The following is a 17,924-nucleotide window of genomic DNA, read 5'->3' as shown; positions in this document are numbered from 1 at the left end:
GGGACATATTAACAACACTGAATCACCTAGACAGAAATCAGCCAGCTCCCAGCCAGAAAGAGATGTTCCCTGAGATTGCCCAACTGGACCACCGGTCACACAACATCGGGCCACCACAACGGCTCAGGGGACGCCAGAGAGGGCAATGCTGGAACTGTGGGAGAGTGGGACATTGGGCTAGGTAGTGAAGGTCAGGAGTTAGGCAGGGTCGCCCAGACACCCCTACACCTCCCCAGCCCCCTGCAGCATTGCTACAGACCACTGCCCCCCCAGAGGCAGCCTCGATCGGATACATCTACCCTGACAAACCCCTTTACCCATGACCAGGAATCCAACTTGGGCTGGAGGGATCCAACTCAGAGGGAAACTCTGCAGTCTGTTTCAATACCCCTTCTCCCACTCTCCGTCTGAAAATCCCATGATGCATGTCGAGGTTGGGGGCATGGCTCATTTATTTCCTGGAGGGGTCCAGGGCCATGCATTCATCTGCACCTCGCTCAGCGGTACTCACCCCAAGCTCCAACACAGTCCAAACCATGGGGGCCTCAGGGATACCCATGGTATAACCGCTCTCCCATCCCGTGCAGTTCAGCGTTGGACCCGCAACAGTCCCAGATGCTGCAATCATCTCTGCCTCCTCTCCAGTAGCCCTCCTGGGTCACCAGACACTATGCAAGTTAAATGCCAGCATCCCCTGCTCTCTCCAAGGACTTCTGCTCAAGACCTCAGAAGCAAACTATTCTATGCTATGAGCAACCATCTCCCACAACCCTTAACCCATCGCCCCCCATCAGGCAAACCGCCACTCCGCCTGGTTGTGCCCACCAGAACCTATCTATGCCCTTCTTGACCCTCTCCTCTCCCAACTATGAACCCCCACATTATTTTTCCTCCAGTGGTTGATATGACAGGCTGTTTTGACTGTCAATTTCACTGTGCAGCTTCTGGCCCACAGGAACCTGCCTCAACAAATGCTGCTCTCACAGACTCACATCTCCAGCTCACCTCCCCACTAACGATCATTGGTAGGTACTTTGTAGGACCGCAGGGTGTTGTAGCAGAAGGGCAACTCAGCTCAGAGTAGGCCGCGCTGGCCTGCAACGACCCAACGGCGGTCCTGCACATTCCCCTTATTAAAAGCCTGTGGCTCCCCAAAGATTTAGCAACAATGATACTGCAGCCACCACTACATTCTACACCACTTTGGCAAGACAGAGACCCCTGAATAGAGATTGGACAGGACGACTTCTGTGCACGCTGCGCCCCCGCATTACGACAAGCTCCTTTAATAAAACAGAGCCCAGGCACTGACCCCTCCTACAAGAGCCCCCTCTTATTAGCTGACCTCCCAAACTCACTGTGGGCACAGCACTCCAACCACACACGCCAGGTATTGTCTGCCCCACCACATTCAGTTTCACTCAGACAGGGAGCCATCCTCCCATCAGTGCAACAATACCCATTATCACACACAGCAGTAGAGGGGATCAAACCAGATATTCAGTCACTTCTGCAGCAGGAAATCCTAGTACTCACACCCAGCCCATGTAACATACCCATCTTACCATCCCAAAGCTCGGGAGACGCAGCAAATGGTGCTTTGGCATTCACAGCCCGGAGATCTTGCACATTGTTGATCCCTGCTCCCCAGTTGTCTTGGACACAAATACTATGCTGATCAGTATCCCCACCTCCACCATCTGCTTCTCTGTAATCAACCTATGTTCAGCCTTCTTTGCCATTAAATTGTCCCCTGAAAGCCAATACCTTTTTGCTTTTACATACGGCGGCTGCTAATATACATGGACCCAGCTTCCCCAAGGGTATGTGGACAGCCCCACAGTTTATGCTGCTGCAGTATATTGCACCCTGTTCACCCTCCATCTACCATACCACTCCCAATCCTCTTCCTTCTGGAAGCTTACCACCTGCAGCAAATGTGCCCTCCCTGCCCTCAACAAGGTACTCCCCCTATTTGTGCCCACTTATGCAACCCTGTGCCTGGACATAGGGGCACATCAGCTGGCCACCAAGCTACAGAAGATAAGGGAATGCCGCAGCTGAAGTGCTTGCCCAGCTGAATGCGGCAGCTATCACCTTTTGCACTGTCGCCCTACAAAAATCAAATGGCCACAGACTACTTGTTGGCTGAAAAAGAGGGCACATGCACCATCATTGGCGTGGACTACTGCACCCTTACCCCAGCTAAAATATAACAAACCTGACGCACCACATCTGACAGGCTGCTGCTGTCCTCCATGGACAAGAGTCCAACTGGGACTTGTGGAGCTGGGCAACCTCCTGGCTTGGCTCATGGGCCACAGCCCTGCTGGAGGGTCTGATGTCCCTTATTGCCATTCTTATGGGTATCATAGTCCTGATCATGCCCCCCCCCCCCCCCCCCCCCCCCCCGTATGTGCTAATCCCAGTTGTGTACAACATTGTTACACCCTGCCCCTGTCACTACCCAACTAATGCAAGTCCACTGCACTGACATTCCCACCCCTGACACAGCCTCCACCCTCTCAGGTTCAGACACTGACGACTACCTCTCTGACACCGAACCCCCACCACTTGAACCTCCCTGGATCTGGCTACAGTACCCCTTTTCAATCTTCCCTTAAAATGATAAAGGGATTGTGAGAAAAAGACCTGCTACCCTGCTCATTCACAGCAAGGCCACACAAACAGAAGCTGACCTGTAAAACACAAACCAAGCCTGCCAACATATACAGAAACTACCCAGAGTGCACCAGTCTTTACCAAACAGGCCAGCAAAAACCAGACATGGCCAAGCCCCTTCCTAGGCCAGAGAATACACTCCCTAAAACAGCTTTTCCCAATCAGTCTCCAGCCTAGATTAACACTGCAGTCCCAACATCTAAGGGCAAGCTCATTTCCCACTGAGGTAAAAACAATGACTGCAGATGTTGGAAACCAGATTCTGGATTAGTCGTGCTGGAAGAGCACAGCAGTTCAGGCAGCATCCAAGGAGCAGCGAAATCGACATTTCGGGCAAAAGCCCTTCATCAGGAATAAAGGCAGTGAGCCTGAAGCGTGGAGAGATAAGCTAGAGGGGGGTGGGGGTGGGGAGAAAAAAGGAGATAGGCAGGTAGGACAAGTCTGGACAAGTCATGGGGACAGTGCTGAGCTGGAAGTTTGGAACTAGGGTGAGGTGGGGGAAGGGGAAATGAGGAAACTGTTGAAGTCCACATTGATGCCCTGGGGTTGAAGTGTTCTGAGGCGGAAGATGAGGCGTTCTTCCTCCAGGCATCTGGTGGTAGGGGAGCGGCAGTGAAGGAGGCCCAGGACCTCCATGTCCTCGGCAGAGTGGGAGGGGGAGTTGAAATGTTGGGCCACGGGGCGGTGTGGTTGAGTGGTGCGGGTGCCCCGGAGATGTTCCCTAAAGCGCTCTGCTAAGAGGCGCCCAGTCTCCCCAATGTAGAGGAGACCGCATCGGGAGCAACGGATACAATAAATGATATTAGTGGATGTGCAAGTAAAACCTTGATGGATGTGGAAGGCTCCTTTAGGGCCTTGGATAGAGGTGAGAGAGGAGGTGTGGGCGCAGGTTTTACAGTTCCTGCGATGGCAGGGGAAAGTGCCAGGATGGGAGGGTGGGTTGTACTGGGGCATGGACCTGACCAGGTAGTCACCGTTCCCTCCGTCCTACCTGCCTATCTCCTTTTCCACCTATCCACTCCATCCTCTCCTCCCTGACCTATCACCTTCATCCCCTCCCCCACTCACCCATTGTACTCTATGCTACTTTCTCCCCACCCCCACCCTCCTCTAGCTTATCTCTCCACGCTTCAGGCTCTCTGCCTTTATTCCTGATGAAGGGTTTTTGCCCGAAACGTCAATTTCGCTGCTCCTTGGATGCTGCCTGAACTGCTGTGCTCTTCCAGCACCACTAATCCAGAATCATTTCCCATTGAAACTGATACCATATACACAAACAGGCAGACCAAAATGCCCCAGAAGACTTCGCTCACAGGAGGAACACAATGGACACATCTGAATATCAGGAGAAGGGACACTTGCACATATTCACACGGACAGGAAATACAATTAAGAATCCTCCAGAAGACGTTCTCACCCACTCATGGCGATGGCTGGAATCTCCTGTGTCAATTATAAATGAATTGCTACTGCTGGACACTTAAAAAACATAATGGAAATTAATCATTGTTTTAACTTCTTTACAAGTTTCAACATTGTACGATAACTGCTTCACAATTATCATATTTGTGTTATATCCCTATAAAGCATGCCTACACTTTCTGTTCGGTAAGCGCATTTGTCTATGTGCAGAGAATCAGTTCTAATTTCTCTCCCGCGATATCGCTTTGTGTAATAAACCGCTTGTCAATTTCACTACAATCCTCGTTTGCGGCCTCTGATCCATTGGGCTCAATTCTCCGAAGGTTTCGTTCGGCTTCATGACTGCCTGATTCACGTCAATAAGTTTGGCCAAAGACACACTGGCCTCACCGCCAGTCAGGTTCTTTCCCAAGGTTTCACACACGGGATGCAATTCGCACAAACCAAGTTCTGCATTCAGTTAAAGTTTATTAAAGCTTCTACAAGCTAGGTGACCTTTTGACCCGCCCTCGCAGGCGTGCGAGTTTGAGTCAAAGTGAGGCCTTGAACAAAGAAAACACATCCCCTTTATATAGGTCAATGGCAATGCTCCCAGATGTTCTGGCCAGCCTACACAGTCACATGCCACCCAAGACAACCTCTAGTGATTCAGAGTCGCATGTTACCCCAGGTACAATGCCAGGGTGAGATCATCCTCAGAGATAATGCAAATGCTAATGCTCGAATCCTGGGGAATGGTGCTGCAGATGATTTCCTGACTCAGTGACTCCCCAAGACAATGTAGGTGGGACACATCTGTCCAGAAAGCATTTCTGAATGGAAGAGATTGAACGATAGTTTAACTTGACAATAGCAAGGGGTAGCAGCAGCAGCAGCAAGTGACAGTCTAATTGGAGTGGGGGCAATTAGCAATCCTTCATTGCCTTTAATATTAACGTCCAGAGAGATAGTACAATTTAATCTTTTAACATTACAAAAGCACCAACTGTCAACACAGACAGCATCCACAAACTAGTAGACTTGTGCCTCACAACCCACTTCACCTTCAATGGCAAGATCTACAAACATGTCAATGGGAGGCCTAAGGGGATCACCAAAAATCAGGACTTTTAGCAGAAGCAGTTATGCAGAGGTTAGAATAAACAGCCCTTCCACGATCCACACAGTAAACCCAAAGGTTGGGCTGGATGAGACCTTTGTAATCATGAAACACAACAAATGAGAAGAAACCTACCGAAAATAAAATCCTTAACGGTATAAAGTTCACCAAAGAGGAAGAGAACAATAACAGACTCCCCTTCCAGGCTGTCACAGTAGAACAAAAAGCCATTCGAAAACTGCAGATCAGCATCTACGGGAAAGACAAAGACACACACACACACACATGATACTTGATTACAGGAGCAACCATCCCAACATCCATAAACAGAGCTGCATCTGGTCATTACTCAAATGAGCCATGACACACTGCAGTACCTTAGAACTATGAAAAGTGGAGGAAAAACATCTACACAACGTATTCAGGAACAACAGGTACCCAGTGGGCGGCACAGTGGCACAGTGGTTAGCACTACTGCCTCACAGCGCCTGAGACCCGGGTTCAATTCCCGCCTCAGGCGACTGACTGTGTGGAGTTTGCACGTTCTCCCCATGTCTGCGTGGGTTTCCTCCGGATGCTCCGATTTCGTCCCACAGTCCAAAGATGTGCAGGTCAGGTGAATTGGCCATGCTAAATTGCCCGTAGTGTTAGGTATGGGGTAAATGTAGGGGCATGGGTGGGTTGCGCTTCGGCGGGGCAGTGTGGACTTGTTGGGCCGAAGGGCCTGTTTCCACGCTGTAATCTAATCTAATCTAATAGGCGCAGTCCGCCAACTCCTGCACAACAGACCGAAACAAGATGACAAAACACACCCAGAGACTCTAGCCACCCTACCATACAAAGGCAGAGATATTAGATTACTCTGGCCCTTTGGCTTCATAATAGCCACAAACCTACCACCCCACCAAAACAGCTCCTGATGAATTTAAAAAGAACTCTGTACCATCAACCCGCAGAATGAATGACATATACAAAATACCCTGCAAGGACTGCAACAAACATTACATTGGACAAAGGGGCAGGAAGCTAGCCACCAGGATACATGAGCACCAATTAGCCACCAAAAGACATGACCAACAATCACTGGTATCTGCACACAAATGAAGAGAGGCACCAGTTCAACTGGGACAATACATCCATCCTGGAACAGGCTAAACAACGAAACACACGGGAATTCCTGGAGGCCTGGCATTCAAATCTGAACTCCAGAAACAAGCGTAGATTTGGACCCCATTTACCAACTCCTCAGAAACAGCACCAGAAATGATATCACCTGCCACAACAAACCAAGACAGATAAATAGCAAGTAGGGCAGAAGACCAACACTTCACCAGAGGCTCACAGATGATTTTACCTAGTGTCGGAGAACAAATCTCCCAGCTCAGCTAGCAAATTTACAACCCAACTTTATCTTCCTGTCCTGATACATCAAGCGACAACATTCAAACCGAATGATAAGCAATCCCTTGAAATAATGGCATTGCTTATCGCAGAGTGCTACAAGAACTTTGCCAAGAGATCTTTTATGTCGGGTAATGACTGTAATTCATTAGGTTGGTGACGCAGGCAATTTTCTGGCTGTGGGGGAGTAGAAACAATGTTTAGTTTCATGTGATATCACTTCCAAAATCAGAAAGGTTGACAAAAAAAAGGGGACTTTGCGACGTCCACAAGGACTCTTACCAGTTTTTAAATCAAAAGCATCCTATCCAGATACAACAGTGTGGTTTGGCAACTGATGCTCCCAAGACCACAAAAACAAATACAAATACACAGTAGTAAGCACAGCCCTGTAATAATGCAAACTAATCTTCTGTCCATCGACTCAATCTATATGTCCCACTGTCTTGGGAAGCAAGTAATAAAGAAATCCCTTCCCACCCGATTAAACTTTCTTCCACCATCTCCCGTCGGGCAGAAGATATAAAAGTTTGAGTACACATGCACATCGATTGAAGAACAGCTTTGTCTCTGCTTTTATCAGACTTTACAGATCTTTCTCACTCTCTGCAATAACACTGTATTACACATTCTTACTGTACTTTGTCTGGTATGATCTGACCGAAAAGCTACCCTGTTCACTGTTTCTCTATGCGTGCAACAATAATACAACAAAGCAAAAAAAATTGTAAGAATACAAGGTATGGTTGAGAAAATTACAGACCACACAAAGCACGGGTAGGAAAGAAATTTCTGATGAAGGCCAAGGGGACTGCTAAAAGGGATGCAGATAAATCGTGAGAGAGCACAAAGGTGCTGAAAATGTGCAACTTCCCATTCTGGTAGAAGGACATGTTAACAAAGTGCCAGAGGGGATGGCAGACTGGGCGCTGCACTGCCTTAGGGTCTGTACTCAGCTCTTTAATAATTCACTGGCCACAGGTGAAGTGCCAGATGACTGGAAGATAGCTAATGTAGTTCCTTTGTTCAATAAGAACTGCAGGGTTAGGCTGGGTCATTACAGACTAGTTAGTCTGACACCAGTGCTCAGGAAACTATTGGAAAGTGTTCTGAAGAATGGGATTAATCAATACCAGGATAGGCAGGAATAGATCTGGAATAATATGCCAGGATTTGCGAGAGGGTGATCTTGAATTTAGTTTTTTGAAAAGATGACTGTATCTATTGATGGGAGTATTGCAGTTGATGAGGCTTGCATAGACTTCAGTAAGGCCTTGGACAAGGTCCCACTTGAAAGGGCTGGTTCAAAAGGTAAAACGCATGGGATCCAAGGCAAATTGGCAAACCAGGTCTAAAACTGGCTTCGAAGTGGGAGGTAAAGCTGACAGTGATGGGATGCTTTTGTGATTGGAATCCTAGCTTCTAACCTCCAGTAACTCGATCCCCTGATCTGTCCGGACTTGTCCGACCTGCCCAGCTCCTTTTCCACCTATCCACTCCACCCTCTCCTCCCTGACCTATCACCTTCATCTCCTTCCCCACTGACCTATTGTACTCTATGCCACTCTTTCCCCACCCCCACCCTCCTCTAGCTTATCTCTCCACGCTTCAGGCTCTCTGCCTTTATTCCTGATGAAGGGCTTTTGCCCGAAACGTCGATTTTGCCTGTCCTCGGATGCTGCCTGAATTGCTGTGCTCTTCCAGCACCACTGATCCAGAATCTGGTTTCCAGCATCTGCAGTCATTGTTTTTACCTCACCTTTTAGCCTGCGACCAGCAGTCTACCACAGGGCTCAGTGCTGGAACACTTACTATTTGTCATGCACATTAATGACTTGGATGTGAATGTCGAAGGTATAATTACTAATTTTACAGATGACATAAAAATAGGTGTTTGTGAGGAGGATGGTCTCAGAATATTTATCAGCAAGTAAATTGGGCAGAGGAATATCAGATGGAATTTAATTCAGATAAGAGTGATGTGAGAATGAAGCTCATTCACTTCAGTAATTTCAGTCAGAGACAAGATCTGAATCAGTAGTGTCATTTATTTCACTCTTGCAAGAGGGGTGTGGTGTCTACTGTGTACAAAGGCAGTCACACACACACACACACAGAGTTCAACTAGTACATAATTTATGTAATTTGTTTCCCTTCTCTTCTCCCATTGCTCCTCCCCTGTTTACAACTCCCACTTCTCTAAGACCGGCGCCCATTACTCTTGTTTATCTCTTGGCTTACCCGGCCCTGTCTGTGACAAAATGCTTATGCCTGGCCTCACAAGGCCGTTTGACCACCTCCCTCTGTGGTACATTGTTAGGTATATCCTCCTTCATGATCATCCATTTCCCTTACTTATTATGACCTTATGACCTCATGACTTCTTGATTGTGGTTTGTTCTTGTTTTTGCAGAAGCAGGAACTAGATGCTTATAACTACTGTTTGTACAAGCATATCTAGCTTAACCCCCCCTCCCCTCACAGCACCTATTTGTCTGTAACATCTACCTTTGTTTGCAGGCACATTGCATTCTTGCATGCACATTTTAGCTAATACAAAAACAATTATGTATTTCCTTCACATTGTTTTCATTCTTGTTGACTCAGCTCTTGGCTGAAACAATTACACACTGGTGTGAGTTCATTTACCTTGCATAAGTCATTATGATTGCAGAAGTAACACTACTTTACCTATATCCCACAGTGAGATGATGCATTTTGGAATGTCTACTAAGGGAAGTATGTACATAATGAACAGTAGGTTCCCAGGGAGTACTAAGAAACAAAGTGCCCTTGGTGTCTTAGTCCATGAATTCCTGATGTGTCAATGCAGGTAGACAGGATGGCATACAGAAGGATTCTATACTGCTGGGCATAGAACACAGGAGTGAGGAAGCCTTGTTACATTTTTATAAAGCATTAGTTAGGCCACAGATGGAATACTGTGCAGTGGTGGTCACCATACATTGCAAGAATGTGATTGTACTGGAGAGGGTGCAGAAAAGGTTCACCAGGATGTTGCCGAGGATGAAAAGCTTCAGTTATGTGGAGAGACTTGGTAGGCTGGGTTTGTTTTTCTGTGGAGCATAGGAGGATGGGTGCAGCTCTAACAACACTCAGCAATCTTGATATCAACTTGATGGGTATCACATCCACAAACATTCATTCCTCTAGCACCAATGCTCAGTTGCAGCAGTGTGTACCATCTTCAAGATGCACTGCAGTAACTCACCAAGGTTCCTCATATAGCACCTTGCAAACCTATGACCACTACTGCCCAAAATGACCACAGCAGTGCTGTTGGAGGGAATTAGATGAATCAAGTCTCCAATCTAAGTGGAACATAACAAGGCAGCCTTTATTCAAATGTGTATCGATACAGCGTGGGAGAGGCCACAGAGTCAAACTCCAAGACACACTGTCCCCACTTACAGGTCAAAACAAGGTACTTGTAACCATTGCGATGCAGATATGTACATATGGCATTGGTATAAAATGAACTAAATATCAGTACTTCACTGTTGAAACAAAATGCAGTCATTTACTTGCATGGTGCTGAGTCTCCTAATTCCAACAGGACAACTGTGGACAGTTCTGGCTGCCCTGCAATAGGAAGGATATTATTAAAATCAGAAAAAGGTGCAGAAAAGATTTGCAAGGATGTTATAAGGACTGGAGGGTTTAAGTTATAAGCAGAGGCTAGATGCACTGGCACTTTCACCCCCCCCCCCCCCACTGGACAGATCTTTTCCTGAGGGTGACAGAGTTCAAAACTACAGGGCATATTTTTAAGGTGAGAGGGGAAAGATTCAAAAGGGGCCTGAGGGGCAACTGTTTTCACAAAGACAATGGGTCATCTGTGGGTTAAACTGCTGAGGAAGTGATGGATGCAGGTAGAGTTACAACATTTCAAAGAGCTTTGGACCAGCTTGGATATTTTTGGACACCAATAGGAAAGGCTTCGAGGGACGTGGGCCAAACATAGGCAAATGGGACTAGTTTAGTTTGGCAAACCGTTGGATTGAAGGGACTGTTTCCATGTTGTATGACTCTGACTTGATGACTCTGTCTTCAGAGCTTATCTGCCCCCACCATCTGCTCATAACGCCCAAGCCTTTCCTTATGATCAATACTTGTAAGACCACAAATATAAAGTATTTAAATTATTTCAATGATAATATAGAAGACATGGACAGTAAGTTTGCAGACCACACCAAATTTGGTGGTATTGTGAACAGTGAAAAAGGTTATCAAAGATTACAAAGACATCTTGATCAATTGGGTCAATGTGCTGAGGATAGAATTTAATTGGTTATGTATTTTGATAAAACACACAAAGGCAAGACTTATACAACCAGTCCACGCTGACCATATTCCCAAACTAAACTACTCTCACCTGCTTGCACTTGACCCAAACCTTTCCTATTCATGAACTTATTTCAATGTCTTTTAAATGTTCTAACTGTTCTAACATCCACCACTTACCATAGCAGTTCCTTCCACTTCTGTGGAAAAATGTGCCTCCATTTCCCTTCTAAATCTTTCTCCTCACACCTTCCAACATATGCTCCCTTGTCTTGAAATCCCGCACCCTAGTGAAAAGATACCTGCCATTCACCCTCTCTAAAAAGGTCACCCCTCAACCTCCAATGCTCCAGTGAAGAAAATCCCAGCCAATCCAGGCTCTCCTTATGACTCAAACCCTCCATTCCCAGCAATATCCTGGCAAATCTTTTCTGAACCCTCTCCAGCTTGAGCATATCCTTCCTACAACAAGGTGATGTGCAATACTAATGATATTTTACAGCTACTATGCCCTCAGGAGACTGACTGGGTGGATTTTGCACAGTCTCCCTGCATCTGCATGGACTTCCTCAGGGTGCTCCAGTTTCCTCCCACAGTCCAAAGCTGTATAGATTAGGTGGATCGGCCATGATAAGTTGACCCTTTGCGTCCCAGGTACATGCAGGCTATATGGATTAGCCATGGGAAGTTTAGGGATAAAGGAATAGGGTGGGGATGTGGGTCTGAGGGGATTGCTTGTCAGAGGGGCAGTATGGACTTGATGGGTCACATAGCCTGCTTCCAGACTGTAGGAATTCAACGATTCAGAAGCTCTTCACCTGTTTAATTCCAGCTTCTCAATGCCTTAGGTAACCCATTGATCATCAATCCTTTAATGTTTAGCTAATCAATTAGCATATTAAAGCCAACCTCCCGACTATCATTTCTACCAACCCTCCATGGTTTACCATGCTGTCCTGTAAGATTCTCCCCAAATTTTCTCTAAAGGTTTTTGTCATCTGAGTTAGTACCTCATCATGTGGTTCAGTGGCACACTTTACATTATCATGCTAAAGTGAATTGTTTTGGGGTGTTTCATTCAGCTAAATTCCTCCCTGCTATTTCAACTGAAACAGAACCATATGGAAACAGAAGGTGTCACCTTGAGCTGAGTATTGTAATTCCTGGCCAAGGTGACAGAATCAATGATACGCAACCAGTCTTTATTGCATATGCCAACACGAGTGCCCACCGTCGACACTGGCCTGCATTCACTGGCTGGTACCATGACTGCTCTGTGCCCACAATGGTGTAGGTAACCAAAGGTGACACTGAGCTCCACCCAATTGGATGACGCCGACATGTCTCACGGTGTGGAGCCATGAGGAAAGCAGCTGACCCTCAATTTGAAAGTAGTTCTCCCAGATACTCATACATATGTACAGCACAGAAACAGACCCTTCGGTCCAACCTGTCCATGCCGACCAGATATCCCAACCCAATCTATTCCCACCTGCCAGTAACCGCCCATATCCATCCAAACCCTTCCTAATCATATACCCATCCAAATGCTTCTTAAAATGTTGCAATTGTACCAGCCTCCACCACTCCTCTGGCAGCTCATTTCATACACGTGCCACCCTCTGCATGAAAATGTTGCCCCTTAGGTCTCTTTTGTATCTTTCCCCTCTCACCCTAAACCTATGCCCTCTAGTTCTGGACTCGCCAACCCCAGGGAGAAGACTTTGCCAATTTACCCTATCCATGCCCCTCAATTTCGTAAACCCCTCAGCCTCCGACACTCCAGGGAAAATAGCCCCAGCTTGTTCAGCCTCTCCCTATAGCTCAAACCCTCCAACCCTGGCAACTTCCTTGTAAATCTCCTCTGAAACCTTTCAGGTTTCACAACATCTTTCCGATAGGAAGGAGACCAAAATTGCCCGCAATATTCCAACAGTGGCCTAACCAATGTCCTGTACAGCCGCAACATAACCTCCCAACTCCTGTACTCAATACTCTGACCAATAAAGGAAAGCATACCAAACGCCGCCTTCACTATCCTATCTACCTAACGACGCCACTTTCAAGGAGCTATGAACCTGCTCACCAAAGATCTCTTTATTGAAGAACACTCCCTCGGACCTTACATTAAGGTGTATAAGTCCTGTTAAGATTTGCTTTCCCAAAATGCAGGACCTCACATTTATCTCAATTGAACTCCATCTGCCACTTCTCAGCCCATTGGTCCATCTGATCAAGATCCTGTTGTAATCGGAGGTCACTGTCCACTACACCTCCAATTTCAGTGTCATCTGCAAAGTTACTAACTGTACCTCTTATGCTTGCATCCAAATCATTTATGTAAATGACAAAAAGTAGAGGACCCAGCACTGATCTTTGTCTGAAAAACAACCCTCCACCACCATCACCCTCTCTTCTACCTTTGAGCCAGTTCTGTATCCAAATGGCTAGTTCTCTCTGTATTCCATAAGATCTAACCTTGCTAATCAGTATCCCATGGGGAACCTTGTCAAACACCTTACTGAAGTCCATATAGATCACATCTACCGCTCTGCCCTCATCAATCCTCTTTGTTACTTCCTCAAAAAACTCAACCAAGTTTGTGAGACATGATTTCCTATGCACAAAACCATGTTAACTATCCCTAATCAGTCCTTGCCTTTCCAAATGAATGTACATCCCATCCCTCAGGATTCCCTCCAAACTTGCCCACCACCGACAACAGGCTCACAGGTCTAAAACTCCCTGGCTTGTCCTTACCACCCTTCTTAAACAGTGGCACCACGTTAGCCAACCTCCAGTCTTCTGGCATCTCACCTGTGACTATCAATGATACAAATATCACAGCAAGAGGCCCAGCAACCACTTCTTTAGCTTCCCACAGAGTTCTTGGGTGCCACCTGATCAGGTCCTAGGGATTTATCCACCTTTATGCATTTCAAGACATCCAGCACTTCCTCCTCTGTAATATGGACATTTTGCAAGATGTCACCATCTATTTCCCTACAGTCTATATCTTCCATATCCTTTTCCACATTAAATACTAATAGCAAAATACTCGTGTAGTATCCCCCCCATTTTCTGTGGCATCACACAAAGGACGTCTTGCTGATCTTTCAGGAGCCCTATTCTCCCCCTAGTTACCCTTTTGTCCTTAATATATTTGTTAAAGCTCTTTGGATTCTTCTTAATTCTATTTGCCAAAGCTATCTCATGTCCCTTTTTGCCCTCCTGATTTTCCTCTTAAGTATACACCTACTTCCTTTATATTCTTCTAAGGATTCACTCGATCTATCCTGTCTGTACCTTACATATGCTTCCTTCTTTTTCGTAATCAAACCCTCAATTTCTTTAGTCTTCCAGCATTCCCTATACCTACCAGCCTTTCCTTTCACCCTAACAGGAATATACTTTCTCTGAATTCTTGTTATCTCTTTTCTGAAGGCTTCCCATTTTCCAGCCGTCCCTTTACCTGTGAACATCTGCCCCAATCAGCTTTCGAAAGTTCTTGTCAAATACCGTCAAAATTAGCCTTTCTCCAATTTCAAACTTCAACTTTTAGATCTGGTCTATCCTTTCCCATCATTATTTTAAATCTAATAGAATTATGTTGCTGACCCCAAAGTGCTCCCCCACTGACACCTCCTCAGTCACCTGCCCTGCCTTATTTCCCCAAGATTAGGTCAAGTTTTGCACCTTCTCAAGTTGATACATCCACATACTGAATCAGAAACCTTTCTTGTACTCACTTGACAAATTCCTCTCCATCTGAACCCTTAACACTATGGCAGTCCCAGTTGATGTTTGGAAAGTTAAAATCCCCTACCATAACTATCCTATTATTCTTACAGATAGCTGAGATCTCCTTACAAGTTTGTTTCTCAATTTCCCTCTGACTATTAGAGGGTCTATAATACAATCCCAATAAGGTGATCATCCCTTTCTTATTTCTCAGCTCCACCCAAATAACTTCCCTGGATGTATTTCCAGGAATGTCCTCCCTCAGCACAGTTGTAATGCTATCCCTTATCAAAAATGCCACTCCCCCTCGTCTCTTGCCTCCCTTTCTATCCTACCTGTAGCATTTGTTTCCTGGAACATTAAGCTGCCAATCCTGCCCAACCCTGAGCCATGTTCCTGTAATTGCTATGATATCCCAGTCCCATGTTCCTAACCATAACCTGAGTTCATCTGCCTTCCCTGTTAGGCCCCTTGTATTGAAATAAATGCAGTTTAATTTATTAGTCCTACCTTGTCCCTGCCTGCCCTGACTGTTTGACTCACTTCTGTTCTCAACTGTACCAGTCTCAGATTGATCTCTTTCCTCACTATCTCCCTGGGTCCCACCCCCGCCCCCCGCCGCCCCACCTTACTAGTTTAAATCCTCCCAAGCAGTTCTACCAAATTTCCCTGCCAGTATATTAGTCCCCTTCCAATTGAGGTGCAATCCGTCCTTCTTGTACAGGTCACTTCTACCCCAAAAGAGATTCCAATGATTCAAAAATGTGAATCCTTCTCCCATGCACCAACTCCTCAGCCATGCATTCATCTGCTCTATCCTCCTATTCCTGCCCTCACTAGCTCATAGCACTGGGAGTAATCCAGATATTACTACCCTTGAGGACCTCCTTTTTAAATTTCTGCCTAACTCTAATCTCCCTTCAGAATCTCAACCTTTTCCCTTCCTAAGTCGTTGGTTCCAAAGTGGACAATGACTACTTGCTGGCCCCTCTCCCCCGTGAGAACATTCGGCACCCTCTGAGACATCCTTGATCCTGGCACCAGCAAAGCAACACACCATTCTGCTTTTCCTCTGCTGGCCACAGAAACATCTGTCTATACCTCAGACTACAGGATCCCCTAACACAATTGATCTCTTGGAACCAGACATACCCCTCATTGCATTAGAGCCAGACTCCATACTAGAAACTTGACTTTTCGAGCAACGTTCCCCTGAGAATCCATCACCCCTGACATTTTCCAAAAGCAGCATACCTGTTTGAAGTGGGTGTATCCACAAAAGACTCTTGCACTAGCTGCCTACCTCTCTTACCATACATCTATATGACTGTATCTGAGACTGCCCCCCCTTCCTATAACTGCCATCCATCACATTCTGTTGCTGTTGCAAATTCCTCATTGCTTCTAACTGTCTCTCCAATCAATCCATTCGATCTGATAAGATTCGCAGCCAGCAGCATTTATGCCTGATATAATCCGCAGTAACCCTTAAACTCTCTAAACTCCCACATCTGACAAGAAGTACATATCACTGTACTCAAGGCCATTTTTGCTCCTTCACAATCTACAGACCCAGAAAATAACACCGTCTTATTCCTCTACAAAACACTGCCCTAGGTTAAATTAACAGTTATGGCTTAAGTTTAATCAAGAGACATATCTCCAAAAACACAATCAAGAAAGAACCTACTCTACTTACTACTGCAGATTCTCTGTAGGCCACACTTAAAGCAACGATCAACTTATCTGATTCTGTGCTGTGAACTTCGCCCAACAGTTCCTCCAAGATCAGTTGTAAATTTCACTGTTTGAAAGCTTTCCCAGACGCACTCCGATGTCCAGCAATACACTAATTAAAACAAAGGCAGCAACTGTGCAGGTTCTCTCTCTCTTCTGCAATGACCTCACCATGCGCTTCCTTTGTCTGTTCTTCTCCATTTTAAAACTGCTGTTGTTTTGACTTTATTTTTTCAAAGGTCGAAAACAATACAACAGCATATAAAACAGTCATTGCTGCTCCTGCAATTCGAGGAAATCACCTCCAACACCTAAAATACCTCAAAAAAAAATCAGCTGTTACAGCCAGAAATTTTTCCCGTCCTCAAACTTGGATTACCCAGAATCCTTTTCCCTCTCCAATGATTTGATATTACAATATCTATCCAATGGATGTCATTCATACGAAGCTTCTCATCACATGCCTTGTTTATGTCAAGGGTCGATTTTAATTAGACTGTCTGATGGCTTTCCTGCACCTCCACACACATCATTTATTGCATCCGCTGCACCCGATGTGGCCTCCTCTATATTGGGGAGACAGGCCGCCTACTTGCGGAACGTTTCAAAGAACACCTCTGGGACACCCGGACCAACCAACCCAACCACCCCGTGGCTCAACACTTCAACTCCCCCTCCCACTCCACCAAGGACATGCAGGTCCTTGGACTCCTCCATCGCCAGACCATAGCAACATGATGTTTGGAGGAAGAGCGCTTCATCTTCCGCCTAGGAACCCTCCAACCACCAGGGATGAACTCAGATTTCTCCAGTTTCCTCATTTTCCCTCCCCCCACCATGTCTCAGTCAAATCCCTCGAACTCAGCACCGCCTTCCTAATCTGCAATCTTCTTCCTGACATCTCCGCCCCCACCCCCACTCCGGCCAATCACCCTCACCTCGATCTCCTTCCACCTATCACATTTCCAACGCCCCTCCCCCAAGTCCCTCCTCCCTACCTTTTATCTTAGCCTGCTTGGCACACTTTCCTCATTCCTGAAGAAAGGCTCATGCCCGAAACGTCGATTCTCCTGCTCCTTGGATGCTGCCTGACCTGCTGCGCTTTTCCAGCAACACATTTTCAGCTCTGATGGCTTTCCTATCCAATACAAAGTCGAGCTATTCAGAACATGTACCTAAAAACACGTTGTAAGTGCGAAGTCTGGTTTGTAAAAATACAACAGGAATGGGAAGTGAATTTTTTTTACTGAATTGGAGGCAGAAACATTGTGAGAAGAGGGAAGTGAAGTGAGATAACTTGGACTCTTGCTGCAGGAGCCCATTTTCTGTGAACTACTGATAAGGGTCATTAGTTTCGTTTCTTGCCAAGTTTCATGTTGAGTTGGAACATTCCAGCATTGAGACACACCCTGTTTATGTATTTTCAGTGGCTCGGAGATGAGGAATGTTCCCAGGCAGTTGCTTGGCTCAGAAAAGGTTTTTTTTTTAAAAACAAACTGAGCTCTGGGAAATAAAAAGTACCTTGAACCAAACTCTG

At 46.1% G+C, this 17,924-nt stretch overlaps 2 long non-coding RNA genes across 2 annotated transcripts in view; both read right to left on the bottom strand.

Moving 5' to 3' along the window:
• LOC148138996 (uncharacterized) overlaps positions 1-17,924 on the bottom strand; it is a 70,590-nt gene that overhangs the window by 35,820 nt on the left and 16,846 nt on the right. The gene's annotated exons all lie outside the window — the stretch shown is intronic.
• Positions 9,945-17,674, bottom strand: LOC148138997 (uncharacterized). The gene is made up of 2 exons (XR_015753684.1): positions 17,386-17,674; positions 9,945-10,207 (listed from the first exon to the last, which is right to left on the bottom strand). It is a non-coding gene; the product is annotated as an uncharacterized LOC148138997 (long non-coding RNA).

The sequence above is a fragment of the Chiloscyllium plagiosum genome, unplaced genomic scaffold, assembly GCF_037043375.1.
Source record: "Chiloscyllium plagiosum isolate Xiang-an unplaced genomic scaffold, Cpla_swu_hap1 HiC_scaffold_38, whole genome shotgun sequence".
Lineage (NCBI taxonomy): Eukaryota > Metazoa > Chordata > Chondrichthyes > Orectolobiformes > Hemiscylliidae > Chiloscyllium > Chiloscyllium plagiosum.
This window is presented reverse-complemented; position numbering and strand designations above follow the sequence as displayed.